The 24,114-nt window shown below is 42.6% G+C and overlaps 1 protein-coding gene across 3 annotated transcripts in view; it reads right to left on the bottom strand.

Annotated features, from left to right (window-relative positions):
• TBL1X (transducin beta like 1 X-linked) overlaps positions 1–22,739 on the bottom strand; it is a 204,579-nt gene extending 181,840 nt beyond the window's left edge. Inside the window, exon 1 of one of the 3 annotated variants that reach the window (XM_049834655.1) lies at positions 22,331–22,739. The gene's annotated coding sequence lies outside the window, so the exon portion shown is untranslated. The remainder of the gene's footprint in view (positions 1–22,330) is intronic. The other 2 variants (XM_049834658.1, XM_049834656.1) reach the window with 2 other exon arrangements.
• Between the last annotated feature and the right edge of the window lie 1,375 nt (positions 22,740–24,114).

The following is a 24,114-nucleotide window of genomic DNA, read 5'->3' as shown; positions in this document are numbered from 1 at the left end:
AAATGACACGTTTGGGGCATCAACCACCTCTCTAGGAAACCTCTTCCAGTGTTTGATCACCCTCTCAGTAAAGAAATGCTTCCTAATGACCAGTCTAAACCTCCCCTGGTGCAGCTTTGAACCAGTCCAACGTGTCCTGTTACTGGATCCTGAGGAGAAGAGCTCAGCACCTCCCTCTCCACGTCCCCTCCTCAGGAGGCTGTACAGAGCCATGAGGTCGCCCCTCAGCCTCCTCTTCTCCAAACCAGACAAACCCAAAGTCCTCAGCCGCTCCTCACAGGACATGCCTTCCAGCTCTTTCACCAGCTCTGTTGCCCTCCTCTGGACATCCTTTTGAAATTGTGGGGCCCAGAACTGCACATACTACTCAAGGTGTCCTGGTTTCAGCTGGGATAGAGTTAACTGTCTTCCTAGTAGCTGGTACAGTGCTGTGTTTTGAGTTCAACATGCGAAGAATGTTGATAACAGGAATGTTTTCGGTTGTTGCTCAGTAGTGTTTAGACTAAAGTCAAGGATTTTTCAGCTTCTCATGCCCAGCCAGGGCACAAGAAGTTGGCACAGGACGCAACCAGGGCCCCTGACCCAAACTGGCCAACGGTGTATTCCAGACCATGGGATGTCCCATCTAGTATAGGAACCGGGAAGTGGGGGCAGGGAATCGCCGCTCAGGGACTGGCGGGGTGTCGGTCGGCGGGTGGTGAGCAATTGCCCTGCGCATCATTTGTACATTCCAATCCTTTTATTACTACTCTTGTCATTTTATTAGTGTTATCATTATCATTATTAGTTTCTTCTTTTCGGTTCTATTAAACCGTTCTTATCTCAACCCACAAGTTTTACTTCTTTCTTTTCCCAATTTTCTCCCCCATCCCACTGGATGGGGGGGGGGGGGGGGGGAGGTGAGTGAGCGGCTGCGTGGTGCTTAGTTGCTGGCTGGGGTTAAACCACAACACAAGGTGAGGCTGAACCTACACTGAATACAACAGGCTATTCACCTCTTTTGACTGGCTGGTTATACTGTGTTTGATGCAGCCCAGGACGTGGTTTGCTCTCTTAGGACCAATCTGGATGAGAACCATATCACAATTAATTTCAAAAAAATGTACATACTGATGGAAGTAGGTGTTTTGTTATATAAAAGCTATATTTTGAAATGCCAGCTGGGCCATAATAGAAAACAAACAAAATACGATAAAGAAAATCCACATTCCTATTGCAGGTTAGGGTGAAAATGTGGTCTAAAAACCAAGAAGTCTTTATGTATTGCACAGCACACACCAATATCTCAAAGGAATTTAACATGGTTTTGCACATAGCTCAGTAACAAAAAGTCCTCATGCAAGTGTTACAAAAATTAACTATGTAAGAAGCCTTAATTATTATTGCAAATTTTCTGGTTGCTTGGTAAACAGTAAATGTATCCGATGATTCTCCACTTCAGCACAGCAATTCTGCAGACATTTAGAACTGTGTTACGTTTCTATCATGATACACTACGTGACAAATATCATACACCATTAGATTTCAAAACATCCTATTGTAAACAGAAGGCTTTAAAATTACAACTTACAAAGCTGCTTCATACCTCTAGCATGTGGTATATGCTTATTTCATCCATCTAAAAATATCTCATTTGTAAAAATCTAATATCTAGAAACATGACTAGTTGGGCTTAAAATAGTCAGTTCCCTGATGGATTTATAACTTTATCTGCATTTCACAATTACACTCAAAACCATATTTTAAAAAGAGTAAGTTCATACCCCTTCTGCAAACAGGCGTTTACAACAGTCTTTGAATTAAGTTCATACCAAACTGCAGCCCACATCACAAATAAATATTTTTTCTATAAGCAGCAGAACTAACCGAATCCGGTTTTTTACGCTTTTATATCCCATGTCTGCTGAAAAGCCTCACAAACTTCTGCTATAACCCAGACAATTAGGCTACATACTGCCTGGCCAGTCAGTACGTGCACACTTCACTGCTAAGTTGGTTGCTGCCCCTCAGAACGAACTAAGAGCTGCACTCTTCCCATCTTGGGAGTGGCACGACTTTGGTCTCCTTCATCTTCTCGGCCACTAATTCTCACAACACCTGTAGGAATCCCCTATCTTTGAGCGCATTAACACTCTGTCAAATGTAGCTGATGTTGTTTAGCAGAGCCAAGTGTTCTATTATGGGAGGGATGGACAGACAAAGACAATGCCAGACTGGACATTTGGAGAAGGTTCTTCACTGAGAGGGTGGACAGTCACTGGAACAGGCTCCCCAGGGAACCGGCCACAGCACCAAGCCTCTCAGAGTTCAAGGAGCATCTGGACAACGCTCTTAGTCCCACGGTTTAGTTTTAGGTAGTCCCGCAAGGAGCGGGGAGTTGGACTCAATGATCCTCATGGGTCCCTTCCAACTGGAGATATTCTATGATTCTAGGAATGCAAACCACACAAATTTTGTTTCTTAGGAAAATCTCAGTAACGCTTAGACAGGCGATGCATACCAACTCAAAATCCCCAAGCTCATTAATACTGCCCAAAGAAAGTTTCTGGAGTGACCTACCAGTTAGTTTTCATCGTCCAAACTCTGGCTTCTGCTGGGAAGTGCTGAAATAAGCAGAAGTCACTTTAGCTGTACACATCAACATGCCCAGGGCACACGAATTGATTATTTCTGTTTCTTTTTCCTCTCAACCTTTTCAGACTCTTACATTCAGGCAGTCCAAGTTAAGATCCAGTGAAATGGCTATGCTCGTCAGCTGAGAAGAACACCTAAATAATGTAACATTTCAGACTGCTGTAGCCAGTCAGGCTATTTCACAAGGGAAAAGCACAGTGCTTCATATGTACTTCCTCACTGAGGGGTAAGAAACGGTCATTGTCCTCTACACTTCATCTTTGGCTATTCAGTTTCTACCACTGGTTAACTGGGTACTGGTTGTGCAGAAATAGTAAATTCAAACCAATGGTCAAGAAACAAGTTTCAGAGAAGTCCATACTGGTATTCCACTCTAAACAGCTCTGTTTTTAATAGACAATTGGATTTTTAATTTTAAAGGCAGTAATACTGAGATTTTAATCAATGCTTAAATAGGATAAACCCATAAATATATGGGTTATTTGAACTGAATACCATATTGTGCTGGTGACCCTCATATGCCTGTTCCTCGATCTATTGTAATTTTGAGGTTACAAAAACATACAGTAAATGAAGCTCTGGACGATGATATATAGCTGTCTTGAAATGTCCTTTATGTTCTGCCAACTTCAGTTCTGATTTGGACTAGAATGGTAACTGGTAAACAATAATCTGGCATGCACTCATTAGCAGAAAAACAAACAATATATTTTTGTAAGTACAATAAAGCAGATAAATTTTCATCTCACACCAGAAGAGTTTAGCTTCTAATCCAATGTACTGTCTTTATTCTTTTGTTGCCAACTGCACAAATGGCAGAAAAATATTCTATTACACATTAGGCTTTTAGCTATAAGGTCTTTCATTTAGCTATTGCTATTTCTTCTCTCTCCCTTTTCCCCCGTTTTAAGAGACAGATCAGTGTGAAATCTGCTCAATTTCAAACAACTGGGGTAGAATACTTTCACAGAGTAAATCAGTCCTAATTCTTATGTATGCTTTTATGGATTTGAAAATCATTTCATGTTATTCTTACTATTTAAAAAAATACCCTCGCTATTGGGTAAAACATCCAACAGACTGGATGGGAAAACCAGTGACCTTGTAGGACTGCAATGGAACTGACTGTGACAACAGTGTCTCAAATATGCAAAATAAACAAAAAGGGTAGGGAAAAAAAAAAAGAGAATTACATAGATTTCTTTTTTATAGTAACCTCAGCTATCACCTGTCAAAACATTTTAGCTGTTGTATGACTCCAAGATTGAAGGTGCAGTTTTAAATACATACATGTATTAAAAGATGAGCAAAGAAAAGAAAGTATTATTTTAAAGCTTACGTTCCTTTTAGCTTCTAATTAATAGTATCTTTGTTATTTTAGAAGCCTCCTGGGTATTTAGAGGCCTAAATTGCAATAAAGCCAAGGTACATAAATGAAACCTATTAAGGTCGTCTTGGTCAATAAAAACTAATTGCATCAAACAACAGCCGCAGCCGACAGACAGCCCTTGCTGGGGAGCAGGAGAGGAGGAGGGTACCTCATGCATTCCCTACCCCGCGGAACGGGCTGCCGCCCACCGCCCCCTCCGAAGCACTGCCGCAGCACTCACCCCAGCCCTCTTCACCCACCAACAGGAAGCAATCTGACAGTAATACTTCAACAGCCACATGGCTGTGCCATGCAAACTTGGCCTTGCTGCCTCACATTGTTGCTGTTAACATCCCTGGCTTCCCAAAACATCTCCTGACAGATGCATTTTGCCATAGTAAAGACCCATGGTAAAGTTTTCTTCCTCACGCTCTTCAGGGAGAGGCACAGAAGCTTCATCAAACGTGTTACACTGTCCCAGAAGACGCTTTATCTGAGTAAGAGCAGATTTGTGTGCACCAACACGCATGAGCAGCGAGGAGCCAGCCGTGACACTGGGAGGTGGCCTGCAATGCCCAGCAGCTTGTGAACGTGGCTTCTGTCAGGGCAGGCCTGATGGAGCCCAGTACAGGGGACACGTGAAAGACAGAGCCCAACAGACTGACCTCAGAGCAATTTTGGAAAATACGGTAATGTATCTTAACAATATGAAAAACATCTACATTGCTTCTCAAAACAGCTTGGTAAATGAAGTCCAGTGCCTACCTTAGACGGAAAGCTTTTGAAAAATCCTATGTTAAATGGAAGTGGGAAAAAGTACCCCAAATATTTATAAAACACTCCAGTGCTACCTATACACTGTCTGGGAACTACATGAGTTCCCTTTTTCCTACATTATGAACTAGACTGCGTATTTACAAGTGTTTCCTTCATTGGACTGAAGTTCCACCTGTGACCTCCACACCTGTCTTCATTTTATCCTTTGAATACCATTGTAATTTATTTCATCCTTTTGGTGACAGGCCTCCTTCATCTCAGAAGGGAAGCATTAATGTCTCTAAGGACTATAACAGGAGGAACTAACTGTGACTAGACAATGTCTGGAATATGCATGTTTTGCTTTTACTTGCAGGATGAGTCTGTGTTGCTAGTGGATATAAAATTCAGACTGGAGATATGGAGTTCACTTGAACGAAACTTTCAAAGCACAATTCCACATAGGTATGTCTCATGAGCAATTAACAGAGTTGCTAACTTTCTCATTACTAAATGCCATATTATTTACATAGAAGCCTCACAGACTCCTCCTTCCTTACAAGCACTGCGGGCAGCACTCACATCCTTCACCCCGTCCTCGCTGAGAGGGGACTGGAGGTACACAAACAAAGATAAAACATGAACCACAAAGACAAACCAGGAGGCTCAGCAACTAGTTGTTCACTGCCCATTGAAAGCTTTTAGCTACTGGGTATTATATTTAAAATCTACAAAGTAGAAGTAAGACAGATTTTAAAACATTTCTACTCCAGACAGGAAATTCTTAAGAGATTATAAACTAGCAATTAAGGCCAAGTCCTAATCACACACACACAACTTTCTGCATGCGAGTACTGCTGTTTACTTCCGTGAAACTATTGCGTATGCAATTAAGCACAGGCATAAATATTGAATACCTATGGCCACGTCCTATATGAAGGAAATGTCTGGCCTACAATGAAGACACATATTTTACAAAAGAATTCAAGTATATAAATAGATTTGGAAGGGAAGTCTCTCTTTTTCCTTTCTTTTTTTTTGTTTAAGTCCAACTCTTTAAGATTCAGTGTAAACATTCATCAAAATGCAGCTAGCAGCACTTTGGTTTTAATGTTTAAGAACTGGAAGGCTAGATATTAGGGGGGAAAACGGCTTTATTAAGTTTACTTCTACGCTGAGGTAGGTTCAAGGAGGAAAGAGACTTATTTGTAACTTGCAAAAACATCAGTTCTTGGCTCTAAACACAGCTCCTTTTTAGATCAGTGTCAACCTGTACAGTACTGGCAATCAAACAACAGCTGAAACAGTCTGCAAATTATTACACAAACAACTGGAATAAAGGCATACATGTGTATGTAAGGAAGCATGATGGTGAACATAAAAATTTTGGCCTAATTTGGATCTTGTATCATCAGACATAATCAACTCCTTTACATAAATACTCCTTTTATCATCAGCATTTTAATTAAAATGCTTGCAATTATAATGACAAAATTACAGTTTTGTAAAATAAGAAAACTGTATTTACTGGAAAATTAAGTATATCTTTCCAGCAGCCAAACAACTGGATATGAGCTAAAGATGCGTTGCTTAAAAAACGTGAGGCAGTTCTTTGAAGCCTTGAAAACACTAATATGTCATTTCCCTTCTCTCCAAACATACACGTAAGTGTACCAGAAGAACCATGAATAGCAACTGTTCTTATGAGAATGTTTTTCATGAAAAGTTCACTTTACCTCCCACACACATCAAGTTGACAATTGAGAATCAATTCAAAATGTAAGAACCTACATCCTAAGGCAACCCTCAGTGCTCAGTTAACAAGTCTGGTCTGTCATCTGCTTAATTTTGGTTTGGTGAGGGATGTTGGGGGCGGGGGGTGTGTGTGTGCGTGCGGGCTTTGGTTTACTTTCATTTGTTTGGTTTTTTTTAAGATTCATCAACATGACAATTTGTAGCAATTTATTAACACTTGCAGAACCAATTTCCTCTTTCAGAAAGGTCACTTCTCAATTAAAGGTTGAAAACCGGTGCTGTGTAAATGCTTACCTTCCATGAGATCACAGCCTCTTTAAGCTACTGTTTTGCTACCAGCCTCAACCAGACCTACCACTGATAAGAATGCCCCAGAAGATCAAACCTGGGGGAAAGCTGGCATGCGTGCCTCCCTCTCTCCAATAAAACCATGCCAAATCAGCACTGTTGTTTGCTTCTCTCTCTTGCTCTCCGCCCCTCCCCCCCTGCCCCAAGGAACATAAAATCTAGTAAGTGAAGCAAGATCTGCAGAATCAAAACACAATTTATTTCTCACCAGCATGATGAGGCATACACGAACACCTCACTAAACATCACTCTTCACAGGAAGCAGACTAACCTAGAATAGGCTTTGAAACTATCACGTTCAAAAACTGTGAAACCAATCGCGAGATAAACCTTTTTGAAACAGCAATTGCAAAAGACCAACAAAAATCTGTCAGGTGGGTGAGGTGTTTGTCCTGCAAGGACCAAATTATACTCCTTTTCGTTAGCTTATTATTATTTAACTACAAAAGGTCTCTTGGAACAGCAGCTTGCTGATGTATTACAAACTGTCTACGTTTCCACATATTCTGGGAAGGTGGGATTCCTCCCTAATTTGAACAGAGACCCACAAAGATAGAAAATTAGATGCTGGTACAACTATGTAAATGCACATATTTCTCATTGATCGACTGGGGCTGAAGAAATAAATGAAGTACTAAAATGGCCTCCTTCCACCATAAGCTGCATGCTCCTGTGACAGCGCACTACTGTTCACTTTCATTTTTTTACTGCATCAACCAGATTCATAACTAAGATTTCCAGGAAAATTTGTGAAACAAAGGAAAATAACTACTAATTAACAATTCTAAAGAAAGTAATTAAGTAGTATCTGTAGTGCTGAACAATTCCCAGACTGTTTTGCTAGGTCAACAATGCAAACTTGTTATATTGCAATCGGCTGTCAAAGACTGTTGTTACCAGCAAAAAAGGTAATCAAAACTTTAAGTGTATGTCTAAAATCTCATTTAATAGTTTCTGTGGCTTGAAATTAATTATCAGTATTTAAACAGCCTAGACTATGCTTCATAGAGGCCCATATTCTCAAGCTAAACAAAAAGAGAAAGAAATGCAAAGAAATCTAAGCTACTATTTTACAGGTCCTCAGCTCTGCTGCGGACAGGAACAGTTCATCACATTTTGTTCTTCACATCAAATTTCATTTAATAAATATCTTCCACTAAACTCTGCTCAGCCAGCTTCCCGATATTTCTAAGTTACTGAGAAGAAAAAAAGAAAAAAAACCCCAACCTCCAAGGCTGTGCAATTTGCATATAATTCTTATGAAGTTCATCATTTGATACTACTCATTTCTAGATATTCATACACATAATTAATATGTAAATCTGTTTAATTTTGAGAAGGATTTGGGGTTTTTTTCCATTAGGTCACTATACCTCATATTCTTGTTTATTTAAGATTTTTGTTTGTTTAAAAAAGAACAAGGCTCCCAGTTCTTCCTATTTCAACCACAGAACATGTCTTCATGTTTTTTAAGGTAGGAAATATTTGTAATAAACACTAAATCAAACCACCACTACAATAATAGTACATCTTCCCACTACATCAAATGTGACATTAAATAAAACTAAACACATATGGAAAACAAACTTGTTAGCAATTTACAGTAAAGACCCCCTAACTTCAATACAAACCATACACCACCGTGACAGTCACCCATATTTTAAATGTGAGGAGCTGCTTCTGAGAATCAGAACCAAATATTGCCCTTTCAAGATGGAAAAAAAACGCCAAACCAAACATCTATATACAGACTGGCAGTAGTCTCTCAGTAGGACCTTTTTCTTTAAAATACTTTTAAAAATACTACTTTATTTAACTTGGGGGAAAAAGAGGAAGGTGATCTTCTGTTGTCAGACTGTTATGATGCACCCCCTAATTATGATGATAATTAGGACTAATTATCTATCCAGGCTCTAAGCAGCCACCAATTCCTCTGATTTCAATTGGAGCTGTACCTACCCAAAGCGTCTGAAAACGAAGCCATTTATTTAGACACCTATATTCAAAAATGCTGGCCTCTTAAAGCACCCAGCTAGTACACGTTAGAGACACAAATTATTAACAACATAATCAGCACAAGCCATAGCCAGTATACAAACAGTTTTGAGTGTCTGTCATAAAAGCACAGAAATAATGAGGTGCAGGTAACCTTAGTGTTTACTTCCATTTACGTTAAACTCAACAGTCTGATCTTGCCTGACAGCAACCCCAAACAACCTCTGGCTTTAGATCCAGGTCACTACATGATGAGAGCAGCACTTCGTTCGTAAAATGCAGTCAAGAGAGAGACATTACCATGTGTTTATCCAAGTCGCTGGTGGTCTAGCTGAAGTAGCCTACAGCTTTTCCAAAAGCTGTTTAATGCCTCTAAATGGCAATTAGATGACAGTCACAGCTACGCAAGGAAGTTTTAAGCAATTAACTACCTTTGGGGGGAAAAAAAAAAAAGTATAGTCTGAATTACCTTTTGCACTGCATGTACTAGGATGGTCTTAAGACTGAAGGTAACAGCTGTTAGCTCAGTGGGACTATCTTGTTTTTTGTGTCATAATTATACGGTAATATTTCTGGAGGGCAACAAATTTTCTTTAGAAAGCAGAAACAGTAAGAAGTTGAGCCACATCAAGCCCCAGTGACAAAGCAAGTTGCTGGAGTGACAAAGTGGCATTACTGCACCGCTTGGGGAAAAAACAATGGCACACATAGCATGTAGCTTTAAGAAACCCAAGAAAGCAAGCTTCAGTGACGGAAATCACATGTATACAAACATTGATAATAAATAACAATAAACAGAAGGTCTGCTCATTACATTATGCAGAACCTGGAAGAAATCATTATTCATCTGCCTGCCTGCTCAGTCTCTATTTTAGTGCTGGCTGCAGAAAATAGTTTCCAATATTAAAAAAAAAAAAAAAAAAAAAAAAAAAGACATGCAGGTGGATGGCTTTGTGTATCCGATTTCATCAGAACTCTGAAACATTAAGTGCTGGAAACCAGAATAATCAAATCAAAGACTACAAAGCAGACTAAAGCCACCTCAAAAATAAATGAAAAAAATGCATGCACATACACGTATTTCATGGAAATCAGAAAGAGGGACTCGTCACCAGCTCCTTGAGCCAAAGGTTATCATGCTGAAAATAGAAAATCTAGTTAACAAAAATATTTTGATTATGTGACTTTCCCTTTGGAATAAACAAGCAAGAAGGAAGAAGTCAAATTTACTTTGTCCTTTTATAGGCAATTCTTGAAGAAAGTATAACAATAGTTGTAATTTTCAGTATTTCTACAAATGTCATATTCTAATTACAAAGTGCTGTTAGTCTTTATTCTGATGCGCACACACAAAAAGGTAAAATACGGTTTATTACATTTCAATCTAAGAGATTAACACATTACTATTTATTTTTATTGGCAGTATGCCCAAATACCCCAGATCTGCAAGAGTGATAGTGAAAAGGGAAATATTTCAGGCCTCAAAGAGAGTAGATCTATGGTTGCCTGGAATGTGTAAACAGCCAGAGCCTGTTTTACTTCCCACCCCCACTCTCACCACGCACACCTCCTCTACCTAACCCCTCCTAACATCAGCAAGGACTGCTGCTTTCAAGCAGAGGAGAGAACAGAAATGTAGTAACATCAAATAACAAAATTCCTGACATTTTAAGATGTAAGAATTTGGATTTACTGAACTGTGATGGTACCATATAAATGGCTGGAGTCTAAAACAGAATCAGTACTGTGTAAGACCCAAAAAAATAAGAGAAAAAAAAGATCAGTTGAGCAGGCTTGCTATGTGACAGACCTGATAAACACAAACTAAGGGAATCCAAGTGCTCCTCTCCAGATTTTTCTTTGTGCAACTAAAGATCAGCCAGACCTGTGTTCTATCAGAGAATACCAATCACAGCTCTATAAAAGAGAAGGGATATTTTCATAAAAATCTACACAATATAACAAAACTGATGCCAAAATTTAATGTTGGTATGAATTACCTTCTGTGAAAACAAAGATTATTACTTGCATAATGATATATACACCCACAAAGCAGTAAGTCATAAAAATAGATATCATCACATCCTTAAAAAGTTTACAATATAATTAGATAGTGGTTTTTAATCTCTTTAAATTTGTGGACCTATAAAGAGACCTTGTACAGTGAATTTGAACAGAATGACACTAGACTTCCTCCCCCCGCCCCCGATCTCCAAAAAAAAACAGTCCATGTGTCCCCTAGAAGCTTGCAAGCTACGGTTTGAAACTACCATATTAGAGAACTTGTAAACATTACTGCTGTTATTTACCTAGTAACTTTAGTCTTCAAAAACAAACCAAATAAGAATGTACCAAAAAAAAAAAAGAAATGGCAATTAAAACATCTGAGCAAATGGCTGTGTATGATGCAAAGCTCAGAAAACCTGAGGGAATAAAAAGGGAAAACTTGAAAAAAATATATATAGTACAGCATAGAGTCAAACGCTGAAAGGCAGTTTCATAATGTTGTTTACAAATAACAGGTCACACAGCTCTCGTACTTTTCCTTTCTTTTAATTTTACCATTTTTATGAATGCATTTGGCTAACACTCAAAAGAACACATCCATAGACTAATGAGGGTAAAACGCTGGCTCAAAGGAGACACAAGCAAACGGTCTGTCAGCAGAGTATTTCCAAACAGTTGAAATCAATAACAAATTCAACCTAACCAAATGCAATGCATACAAACAGAAATTAAAAGACTGAGGCAACTGGCAAATACATAAATGATGCTTCAGGCCACAGGGCATACTTTCTCACATACGTTAGCACATTAAATAGGCTGGCAAGACATTCGCTCCACTTGAGACACTAGAGAAATAACCATATGTATTTCCAAAGACAAAAATAACAATTAAGACAATGCTAACAGCATAAATAATTATATATTTATGTAAAACAACTATTTGTAGAATGTTTGAGTCATCAAATGAAAAAAGTTGGAGTCAGAAAATTTATTTTTAAGGTCAGAAAAATAAACTTAATGCTCCTTCTGCGAAATATTCCTTCTCCATTGTTGACAAACACAGAGCAACCACCCCAGAGAAAAAAACCAGTAAATTAAAATAAAACACATACATCACATCACCCGTACACAGCCAGCATCTAACGTGAAGGATGAAGCGTTGAGCTATGCACTGTCTGGCTTCCGCCTTCCGACTGAGCCTCCCTGGTATCAACCAAGCCAGCTCCAGGACTCGTACCTCCAGGCGGCTTTGCTGAGCTGGCATTCACCAGTCGGCTAAGGTAGGCTGGGCGCTGCAGTCTGTGCGAAGTAACGAGAGCGAGACTGCTGCGATTCACTGCAGAACGGGTTAGAGAAAGTACAGCTCCAGCCTCTGCCCAGCGTAAAACACGCGGGGTATACCTGTCGCTGCACGGGAAGGCTGGCACGTGGTCTCGACAGAGGGTATGGCATTCGTAACCCTCACGCAAAGACAAGCATCAGGTGCTGGACCTGACATGTTGCGCTTCTTACGTGACAGGTCACAGTTGGCGGAATAGTTTTGAGACTGTGCGTGATCTAGACAGGCAACGACGAGAGTGTCCCGCCACTGTTTGCCAGTTGCTTTACAGATGGCTGCTACTAGGGTTGCTTACACCTTTTGATGTGGGCTGGCCTGAAAAACTAAGGGCGCTTGACTGGAAAAAGTCATAGGTTTCACGGATCCATCTAGAATCACAGAATCTAAGCTGGTCACTTTTCAATGTATGTGTCTGGAACCTCAAATTGCTAAGTCTTACACTTTAAACTGCAAAATATTAAGCCTAAGTAAATTTCAACGTAGCCAACAGAGCTCCTGCACAGTTTAAAGAAACTGGGCTCTAAATCTCAACTTCATGTTTGTCAGCTACAGGAACTTCAAAGAACACTGTGAGCATTCAGATAAGAAAGGTATTCAAAATAGATCATGGAAGTTATGCTATACAAAAAAGACTACTTACGTGGGCTTCTGTTTCATTACAAGAACACGGGCTGTCAGGACTAAAGCTAAAATCACGCGTGTCATCGGTCGCTTTAAAAAAGGCTCAGAAATGTTTACTTAATCAGTCAAGAATCTGTGCTGCCATCATATAAGGCCTGATCCTAGAAGTCTCCTGCATATGCCAAATGCGTTTTTGCAACATCAGGCCATAGCTATAACAGGATTTGTGGAATGTTCAGAACACAAATGTATAGTCAACTCTGTCCTTGCTGGAATTAGCTCTGTATCGTAGAGCTGACAGAACGAAAAACTATGAAACACAGAAAATATCCATTAAAATGAAACCTCCTAAACTTCACTAGAAACTCCAACAGTTTTTATTGTGTGGGGGGAGGGGGAATGGTGGGGAGGAGACACAGCGGGGACAGCGGACAACCAGTTAAAAAAAAAGTTTAAAGGTGATTACAAAAAGGTTGGAAAAAACCTAGAGAGGCCTGTTTAGAGGCAATCTAATACCCTAAACCCAACTCTGTTAGCCAAGAAACCAACTTACAGATTAACAGAAGATTAACGAATTAAAGCAATCATTAATTCTAATGCTAAACTCGCCACCAAAAAGGAGAAAAAACTTTTTTTTCATAACTTTCTTCTGGTACTTTGCTATCCTAATTTATAATTTGATAGACAATTGGACTGTACTTTAGTAAGCATAATTTTACATTCTCACTTTTTAATAAATGTGTTTTGGTTTTTAAAATTCTTCAAAACCAGTCATTAATAAAATCTTCATAGTAGTTCTATAGGACGGTAGGCAGATAAATAATTTACATTCCACTGTAAGTATCCAGCTGTGGAAAGGAGTGCCCTATCAATTGCCTTGTAAAGATGTTAAGGAACAGATTTTTTCTTTTAATAGATATATATTTATATTTACTTTAAAACAGGGGAAAATGTTGTACTTCAAAATAATGTCATGCCAATATGAAGATAGGAGCAAGCAACCACAAAAGTATTCATTGTAATTATCTGAACGCTTTTTAAATATGTAGAGCATACAGGCCACTACATATTTTTAGTAAGAGGAAATTAAATTTCTTTCTTTCACACTGGACTCCATGTACATGAACACCTGCTACAACACACCTTATCTACAAAGCCACCATGCACCGAGTATGATCAAATTGACAATGTATAATTGCATTCAACATGTTGCCATTAGAGAACACAGAACCCTTCCACGTTTCAAGTGAGTTTTTTTAACCATAAATACATGCTGTTGGTAATGTAATAGATACCATGAAGAATATATTGCTTACTCTAAGCAAAATTTAAAATGAAAAATTTAATCCAGCAGTAAGCACATATGCAGGCAAACATGCAAAACATTAGAAAAACCAGACGCACACAAAAAGTCATTGCTGTAACCACTAACATATTAGAAAATACCCACATATCATATGTACTACCATCATAACACTGAAGAAATGCACAGGAGTAAGCGTTTTGAAGGCATGTCATTTTAGCCGAGAAAAAACATACAGTGCAGAAAATTCTTAAAAGATTTTCATTGTCTACTTGACAGCCAGCATTAAAACTGGTGTAGCCTAGCTTTTAAGGTAACCTAATGCCACTCTTTTTCCTCTTTCTCGCAAACTGCCCATCAGGGCCTACACTACATCCTATTTTTTACCTCACCTCTACCCAGCATTACCAGGCTAGGTAGTAAAGACATGATGGTGGTCTCCCAGAAAAGTTGACTTCATTCATCAGCAATGAGAGTAATCATTATGTTAATATTTTAGTAAACTTGAGCTGTATGTAATAAATACAGGTTCTTTCCTTCCACTCTAATATTGTATTTAGGGCCATCCTTTCAGCTTGCCTGATTTTTTTTTTTCCAAGCACATAAAATCCTGTGAGAATGAAGCTGGATAAATTTTTACGATACACTGTCATGCACTACTTTTAAACTAATTGGCTCATTTAAATTAACTGGTTATGTAAGATACTTATTGATACAAGCCAAAGTATCAGAGCCCAGCATGTTTGGGTTTCTTAACATAAAATCACATTCCTACAAATACAAATGAGCATTTTTAATGAGTTATAATACTATCAACCAAAAAACCAAAGTAACAGTCAAAATGTAAATAAAGAAACCTTGAATACCTTTCACAGAATGACACAAAATCTGTGTCTTGTGAACATCACGCAATGTTATTAAAAATGTACCTGCTTCTGTTCCTTACTTTCATTTTTTGAGAACTGGGATAAGAAGGAAGATATGTTCCTCATTAGAATAATCCTCAGCCTGCCTTTTAAATGTGCCTTCCAGATTACATTATTTTAGTTTAAAAAGTCAACAAATTAAGAAGAAAACTATATTAACTACACAAAACTGCAGAAGCTCTTGTATTAAAAAAGGACAAAACTCAATCCAAAAAGAAAAAAACAAAACAAAACAAAAACACAAAAAAACCAACCAGCCAGCAAAGCTAAGCTACAATGAAAGAGAGCTGAATGCATATAATTGGAAGCATTACCAATACCTATTGAAAAAATTAGAAAAGACTGGGTGTGTTTCAACCAATTCTATCATCAAATTCCTAGAGGTCTAATTCACATGTGCATGTAAATGGGCATGAGAAGAGTTAGGTTTGTTTTGTGACTGTAAAAAGCACCAGAGAGATAGATATCCTTGGAAACTAATCCCCACAATATGAACAGGCACTGTCTGTGCTTGGATTCTCTGTCCCACCCCATCAGCAAAGCTCGACCCTATCTGTGGAGAACACTCAGGAAGAGGGTAATTTTGCCTCGATCTCTCTGTTGAGATCAGGGTTTAAATTTTACTTCTAAGAGCAACAAAAAACCAAATGGAATAAAACTAAATAAGGAAGAAAAAAATGAAGACATTATAATTTTGAAGTTTGAACGCATCCCCCAGCCACATGTGGTACCCCAGTTGTCTCCTCCTGGTCTCACCATGCTCAGTCAGATGTACAAGCATAGCATCCACTCCTGACTTTGCCACATTTCAGCAAGCACATCATTAGAGGGTGCTGCACCTCTGTCTTCTCCCAAAACCTGACATCCAGCCTGGCCCAGTCCTACATCCATTCTGCTGTCTCTGCACCACCTCAGGTGCTGCTGACCAGAGCCTGAAACCTAAGCATATCCTAGTTCAGGGTTTGAGAGCCTACCCATCACACTCCAGCACCATTCTCCAACCTCAGGGTCACTCCTTTTTTCTCCAAAGTTACTTTTCAGACTACCTTAACCCTGTCTACATACATATATATGTATGTACGTGCACATGTGCACACACTCAGACACACGACAATTAGTGTAGTTCATTTTAAACAATGAATATTTGTGAAGCTGACTACTGGTTAACAACCCGAACTGAGACTATGTGCTAACAGAAGTCTTAATACTAATGGGTCTCTGGACGCACCCATATCCTCTGCCAGCAGCAACTAAAATCACTGGCATAGACAGCAACGTACTTGTAGCTGCTGAATGACACTGGAGCCATCATATGTTTATAACAATTCCTAACTGTAAGTTACCAACATATATGGATTCACAAAAAAAAAAATCTGCATTTTTACTTCACTTTGTAAAGATCTCATGTATGTATTAACTGTATACTGTGATGAGCAATGTCTTTCCAATGATTTTGCTGTGGGCTACTGGGTTGTGTTCAAATTGGCACAAACTCATCAGTGGACACTTTTAAGCGTGAAGCATAACATTAGCGGTATACATGTTAATCATAACAATGCAACAGCACCCTTTCAGCAGTACTATTATAAGATGATTATTCTGTTCAGAAATATGAATCTTAAATAGTTGGCTTCACTCGAACTGTGGAGAATATTCTGCACAGTTTCTGTCCAGTGGTACAGGATTAATGAAGAGCTGATAGTGCTACACAGCAAAATACAGCAGAAGCCAAAGTTGTACATCCAGTGCAGTTGTTGCCTTCAAAAAGGAGCACAACAAATGTATTATTCTGCAGAAAGACAAGGGGAATCTATCCACCAAAAGAAAATCCTCTTTGTTTTCTTGAAGATAACGTCAAAGGATATTTTCCAAGTATTTTTAATGCCTAAGGAAAAATGTTGCTTCTTTGCTCTATCAATAATTTATTTCAGGTATGGGAAAGTTGTCTTTCAATAGGGGGAAAAAAACCTATCACATCTGATGTTACCACATCTTTCCACCTAACAAAATTATGATTTTATGTAACAAAACGCATTCTAAACCCACTACATAGTAGTAAGAGGTTAAACTGTAACTAAGAATTAGGAGCTTAAATGAAATTTAGGTCAGTAAACGCAATCACGTTTTGAATGGCAGTGGAGTGATGTATAGAGCAACCGTTACATATTAATGGAGAACGCTGCTTTTTCAAAAGCCTCGTTTCACCCTCTGATGGCAAGAGTCAATAAAACTTAGCACTTAATTAGACAAAACTATTTTGATGAGTGTATATATATATTTATACAGAATTATTACATGTTATTAGTGCTACTCATCTGTTCATAAACAGGCTGCAAGTCGTGTCATCTCAGCATCAAGAGGCACTGTTTTAGTGTCCATGTATGTAGTGTACTGTGTAACTTGTCATAGCAAACGCGTAAGATTCAACACCCAAGAGGAAGCGCATTTATGCAATGTGCTTAGTTAAGATATTAAAATAATTGCTTCTTCATAGTACAGTACTGTTGTTATGATTTTGTATTGCATAGATACTATATGTTTCTTGGCATAAAATTCCGTCGTAACTTCATATAAAATTATGAATCTTTACATGCACTCCAATTTAAATAGGACAAGCAGACATGTATTGATTGTCCATACTACAAATAGAGAAGATCAAGAAATGGGGTTAAACACCGTGATGCCCCTTTTATTGCATAAAGTCAACAAGATTATGAAAATGGAAGCCAAATCATCAGAAGTGCCTAACTCTGAGCCTCTCTTCCTACTGCAGTCATACTAGTAACCCAGAGTAAAGAAAAGGACTGGTGGCTGGGACCTGGACAGAGGATTACAGAGGCAATATGCAGACCGCATGTACAGCCATATACTCTTCTTTCCTCAAACAACTGAAAAAATCCAGTACCTGCTGCTAGAGTCTAGTATTTTTAAGGCATCAATATCACTTAAACTAAATACAAATATGCACGACAGAAGCAATGCAGGATGGATGCCTGTGCTCCTTAACCTTCAAAACCAGCCACATATCCATTGTTAAACTGGCTTTCAGTTGAGCTAGCAGAAGCAATTTTGTATTTCTATGGAATTACTAAACATTAGTAACTATAATTTGTAAATCTCCACCTAGGATAAGATCTCTACACAACTGAAGAAAACTGGTAAGAAACGACAACCTTTTCTTATGAGACTGAACACCCTCCTTTGATTCCTCCTAGCTCTTACGCACACAGTCCTAAGTTTGGGGGGCTTCTTGTGTTTGTAAAACAAAATACTGTCTGTCATTCTTAAATGAAATTCCATTGTATTAATGACCAGACTGCCACAAAAAAAAAAAAAAGAAAAAAAAGCCTTTAAAATATTCTCTTGCTTACCAAAGAAAAGGAAATAACCTAAACCCCATTTTTCACCTATGGATGTTTGTTTCACTGTCATTAAAATGACAGATTTCACATTGACAGGAAGGCTGCTATTCCTACGTAAAGCTGTAGTTCCAATGTTTTCGTTTAATTTCAACCAACTTGTCCAAGTAGGCCATTTGGTAGAAACCTATAAATGGCACCCAGGGGGTCTGGGTTCTTGCTGTAAAGAGGTCAGCTATTTCCTCCTAACTAAAAATAGGCAAGAGGAGGGAGGGGAAGAGGGAATGGAGTTTAATTTAGCAGCTGAAAAAGAGTTTACAAAATTACTTCCATCTTGCCTCATAATGAAGATTATGAAAAAAAGAATATGCCCTCAAGAGTTACAAAACCTTGGTTGTTTTATAGGCAGGCTGGTGTACATAATCTAAAATAATACTAGGAATTAAAAGAGTAACAGTAAAGAGGATCCGGGGTACAGATTGCATGTTGTGAAGGCGAAGGGATGCCCGCACCCTCTTTGCGCAGAGCAGCCAGGTTTACCGGCAGCAGCGCTGCCAGGTGTTAACAACTCTCCTACCAGCTGAGGTCACGCTGCTGTCCCGCAGATAAGGCACTACAATCAGCTGCTGTTCCCCCGAGTCAGTTTTTTTCCACCATTTACCCTCCTGGCTTTTTGTCTTCTGCACTTACTCACATGACAACCTTTTCAGGGAAAGAACCGCTGCCTATGATATTCCCAAAATGGCCCCAATTTGAATGGGGGCCCCTTGGCACTACTAAAAGATAAACAACATTGGTTCAATACCGACTACAGTATGAATTCTAACTCTGGACTCTATTAACAGTAGCCAAGAGAAAACAGCAAGAGCTAATGGCACCCTCCCGCTACCTACAGCAATCGCCAGGCTAAAGCCCTGGGACGGGTTTCCCAGCCTCATCTCCACGAGGAACCAAACTCAGCATATCACTGAATCCTAGGCATATCACACTGCTGACTTATCTCAGCTACCAAGAAACAACATCCCGTCCACTCCGGAGGACGTTCTCTACTCCCTCCAAGCTCAGGGATGTAGACCTTTAACGACTGCTGCTACCAGAGGAGTCTCTGTTCAGGAAGGTCTTCCAGGAGGCACAGCACATGAGATGTATCAAGTGGACAACAGGTCTGCTTCTGGCCCTGTCGCCACGGAAATGGTAAAAGTCCATCTGTAGATCAATGAGAGGAGCAAAACCAGGCAAACTGGCGGAGCAGAAGCCTGACAATGCCAGGCACAGACATGTCCCCCTTCACTATCAAGGATATAATTTATTTTTGCTCTTTCGATACACTTATTGCAGAGGATACTTGCCACCCGCTGAAAAGAAGAACAAGTAGCCCAACTCACGGCAGTGGCATGGCAGAGGACATTGGAGTGATCTTACTTAATCGGGTGGGGGAAGGGCAGAGGACGTATTCAGGTGACAACTTATCTGCGGGGGGGGGGGGGAGGGTGGGAGGGTTGTCCTACAAGACTTGGACAGTTGTGTAGTTGCCAGTGTTTACGTGTATGTGTAATTTCTAATCCTCTTTGCTTCTGAAACACACTTTTTTCATCTTAGGGGGGAGAAAAAAAAAAACAACACCTTAGCTGTTGCTTAGCTCACTGAAGGTGTTAAACTGAGACAACTACAGCAGCTCTGCTCAAATCTCCACCGGATTTACCATTATTGCGTAGAGCCCAAGAAAGGTTTAACGTATTTTTAATGTGATAGCATCTTCCCCCTCTCGCCTTCCTTTTTCCTCCCACCCCCTCTACAAGCCTTCTGTGGAAAGCTTCCCTTTTTTACTATCATTGTCATTGAGATGTTGCAATTATTATCTGTAACTGTTTAAAAAAAACAAAACCACAACAACAACAAAAACCAAAACAAACCAATGCCGAAACATACTAGGACAATCCTGCTCTCTTGCCAACAACATCTGCTATCACAGAATGAATGTATTTACTTCAAAACCTGCCCAGTGTCTCTGTATTTGACAGCACGTTAACTGTAGGACAGGAAGAGGCCTAAATCCAGCATGTGCAGCCACATGGTAAGCAAGGTATATTATGTTAAATCTTGTGCATGCCACACGAGCAGTCCCAGTTAAAGGATCGCTAACAAATGGGCTAAGGAAGAAAGATATGGCATTGTATTTGTCATGAGTAAAGACCTCGTATTTATTACCTACAATCAGATTTCCCTCTGGCACAATATATTTATTTTCATACTATTAGCCTAAAATACCAGTCTTGAAATTTTAATTTTACACTCCATTTTATTCCAATCATCACTTGAGGAGCGGTCTTTTCAATGAAGTGTTTCAGTTTTCTGCAACATTGTGCTGCAATATTTTCTTTTTTTCGTGAAACACTCAATGAGCGCCACCAAACAGACCACTTCCCCTCCCCCCACCAGCACACATACACACACACATCTACACTTTAAGACTTGTGCGTCAAGAAAGGAAAAACGCTGTACAAATCCTCGTGGAGAACAGCAAGAGACATGTTAAGACAACATAAAGGAAAGCCTTTATTCGGTCTAAACACCGACTTTGAGAAATTAACACGCAAGCCGAACTTTTAGGGTGTGGCTTTGTGTTTTTCTCCCCCTTTTTGTGCCGTGCAGGACGTCTACTCGAGGACCCAACAACGTATAATTAAATAGGTCAAGGGTCATTGGCTTTACATCACACCACACCACTATTTAGCCGCGCACCGAACCGAAATATCAGACCAACCGCCGAGATTAAACCCGCACCACAAAATGGGGAAGCAGCTCAGGGAGATGACAGCAGTTAAGGGAAAGGTGTCCGCCACCTCCCCACCCCAGGGGGGATTTGGGGGGGATTCGGGGGGGGGGGGGGGGTGTCTGCACCCAGCGCCCCGCCGCTCCCCTCCAGGAACCGCACCGAAGGCCGAGGCCCGCCGGCCTGCCACAAACCCCTGTGCAACAGGTCTGCGGCCCCGCTCCCCCCCGGCCTCCAGCACCCGGGTCCCCCGGAGGAGCTCCCCCCCCCGGCCGCCCCGCCGCCCCTCCATCAGCGCCGGGAACGGGCTTGGCAGCAGCGTACCGCACCAGGACGGGGGGGGGAGGTGGGCACCGGGGGGGGGGGGGGGGGGGGGGCGCGGATTGGGGAGGGGGAGGGGGGGCAGGGAGGGGAATTAACTTGTTTACCTACTTGGAAGTAAAACTTCGATGCACGGGAGCGATCGGCCCCTCCGCCCGCTGCTGATTCAAGCCCTGGCGATGAATGGGATTCCCCTCCCCCACCCGGGCTCTGCAAACTCCACACTTGAGCGTGAATACCTCACATTCCCCCCCCACCCCCCCGCCCCCGAGCATTTATCCTTTTATTATTTTTGTGTGTGTGTGAAAGAGGAAAAAATACATTAAAATACTATCTCAGAAGTAGGGAGCCGCTCCAGAATCTGCCCACCCCCTCCCACGGCCCTGGGGTCGGTCTGCTCGGGGGCAGATGAAAGCACACCCGCCACCGAGACGGCAGCCCCACACGCATCGCCTCCGAGAAAATAAAAAAAAAAAAAAAACCAAAAAAAAAATACCCCACCAGAAAAACCCAACAACAACAACCAGCCCTTAAAAGACCCCCCCCCAAACGCCCAGGTTCAAAAAACTTCGTCATAACAGGCAGCGGCTGAGAGACCCCCCCCCCCTCGGGCGGGTCAGCCCGCCGAGCCAGGGCAGGCTTCCACAGGGGACGCTGGGGGGGGGGGGGGCGGCCTCAGGCTCGGGGGGCTGCACCGGAGAAGGACGTTTGTCACCTCGACGCGTGTAAGAGAGAGGAGAGGAAAAAAAAACTGAGAGAAAAAAAAAAAAAAAAAAGAAAAAAAAAAGGGTCCCCAGGATGAATAATCCGCCTCGGAAACTCACCTCGCTCAGCGGGCGTTAAAGGCACAGCTCCCGCTCCCGCGGGCGGCGGGGGGGAGAGCCTCAACTTCTGCGGGCGGCGCTGAGCGGAGACTTTCCCCTCACTTGCCGCGCATGGTGCAACTCCTCTTCCCCCGGGGTCCCGGCCAGCCTGCGAGGAGACTGTAAATCCCCCCTCGCCGCCGCCGCACACGCCTCCTCCTCCCCCCTCCGCGCGTTACGGGCGGCACAAGGAAGTCCCGGAGAGTGGGAAGGGGGAAAACGGAAAGTTTTGGGGCGGAATGGCGGGTCAGGAGGTGGCGGGGCGGGCGAGGTGGGGAGGAGGAGGAAGAGGAGGAGGAGGAGGAGGAGGGGGGGGGGAGAGAGTTGGCGGTTGGCGGGGCCGGTGCGTGGCGCGCGGCGGCGGCGGGAGCGGCGCGAGCGGCGCTGAGGGGAGCCGGCCGCGCCCGGGGCCCGCCGCCGCCGCCGCCGCCGGGCGGGAGGGAGGGAGGGAGGGAGGGGAGGGCGGAGGAGGGGGGGGGGGAATGTGTATGGGGGGGGGGGGGGGGGGCGAACTTGCCGCGCACCCCCACGCAGGGACACGCGCCTTCGGCCGCCGCGGGCCTCCCCACCGCCGCCAACGCCCCCTCGGGCTGCCCTCAGGTAACTCCCGCCACTCGCCTCCCGGCGGTATTTTCGGTATTTTTTATTATTTTTTTTTTTTTTTCGGTACCGTCCTGCCTCCCCCCCCCCCCCCCTTCCGTGACAGAAACCCAACGACAAACCAGCCTCGCGCGCACCCCCTCCCCCCCCCCCCCCCTCATGAGCGCGGCGTCAACCTTGCGCGAGGCCGGCCGGCGGGCCACGCGCTGCCCGCGGCCTCCCTCCCTCCCCCTCCCCACGCGCGACGTACAGGGAGGCGGCCGGGCCCCCCCCCGCTCCCCTCGCCGGCGGTTAAACGTTAATGTTGTTGTTTGTCGTCGTTTGTTGTTATCGGAGTTTGAGGCGGGCGGGCGGGCGAGTGGGGAGGGGAGGGGGGGGGCAACGCAATTGTGTGAGCCCTCGCGGGAGATCAGCGAGGGGAGCGCGGCGGCGTTCGCGGCGGCGTTGTTCTTGTTGTTGTTGTTATTATGAGTTATTATTATCGCTATGACGTTTCGCTTGGCACACGGAAGCGGGCAGGGTGCGATGACCCACGCGGGGCACGCTCCCCCAGCCCAGCGCTGGGGCGGGGGGGGGGGGGCAGCGCGATGGCTGCTCTCCACGGCTGTGAATCAGCAGAAACGCGCTCACGGGGGGGTGGGGGGAAAACGCCGCCGCTCTTCATCCTCCGGCGCGCCCGTCCCGTGTCCCCGCGTGTCCCCCCCCCCTTCCTCCTCCTCCTCCTCCCTCCTCCTCCCGGGGCGGCGGGAGCGATGCGCGGCCCCACGCGGGGGCGGATGATGCAACGCGGCCGAGCTCCATGTGCTTCCCCTCCCCCCGCCCACGGACCGCGCCGGGCTCCTGGGGTTGGGGTGGTTGGTTGGGTGGGTTTTTTTTGTTTTTTGCTTTTTTTCCCTTTTTTTTTTTTTTTTTTTTTTTTTTACGCCTGGAGGGTCACCCGGCGGGCTGATTGATTCTCCTTTCGCCCTGGCTCAGTCTCATTCGGGGTTGGAAAGTAAATAACAAGTTGACATCATTACCGCGCTCCGCAGTGCCCCGCCGCGCCGCTACCGTGCGGCGACGAGTAGCTGCGCACCCAAAAAAAAAAATAAATCAAAAATCATCCCCCGCCGCCCACCCGGCACGGCGGGGGGCCGGAGCATCCA

Source organism: Accipiter gentilis, chromosome 31 (assembly GCF_929443795.1).
Source record: "Accipiter gentilis chromosome 31, bAccGen1.1, whole genome shotgun sequence".
Classification (NCBI taxonomy): domain Eukaryota; kingdom Metazoa; phylum Chordata; class Aves; order Accipitriformes; family Accipitridae; genus Astur; species Astur gentilis.
This window is presented reverse-complemented; position numbering and strand designations above follow the sequence as displayed.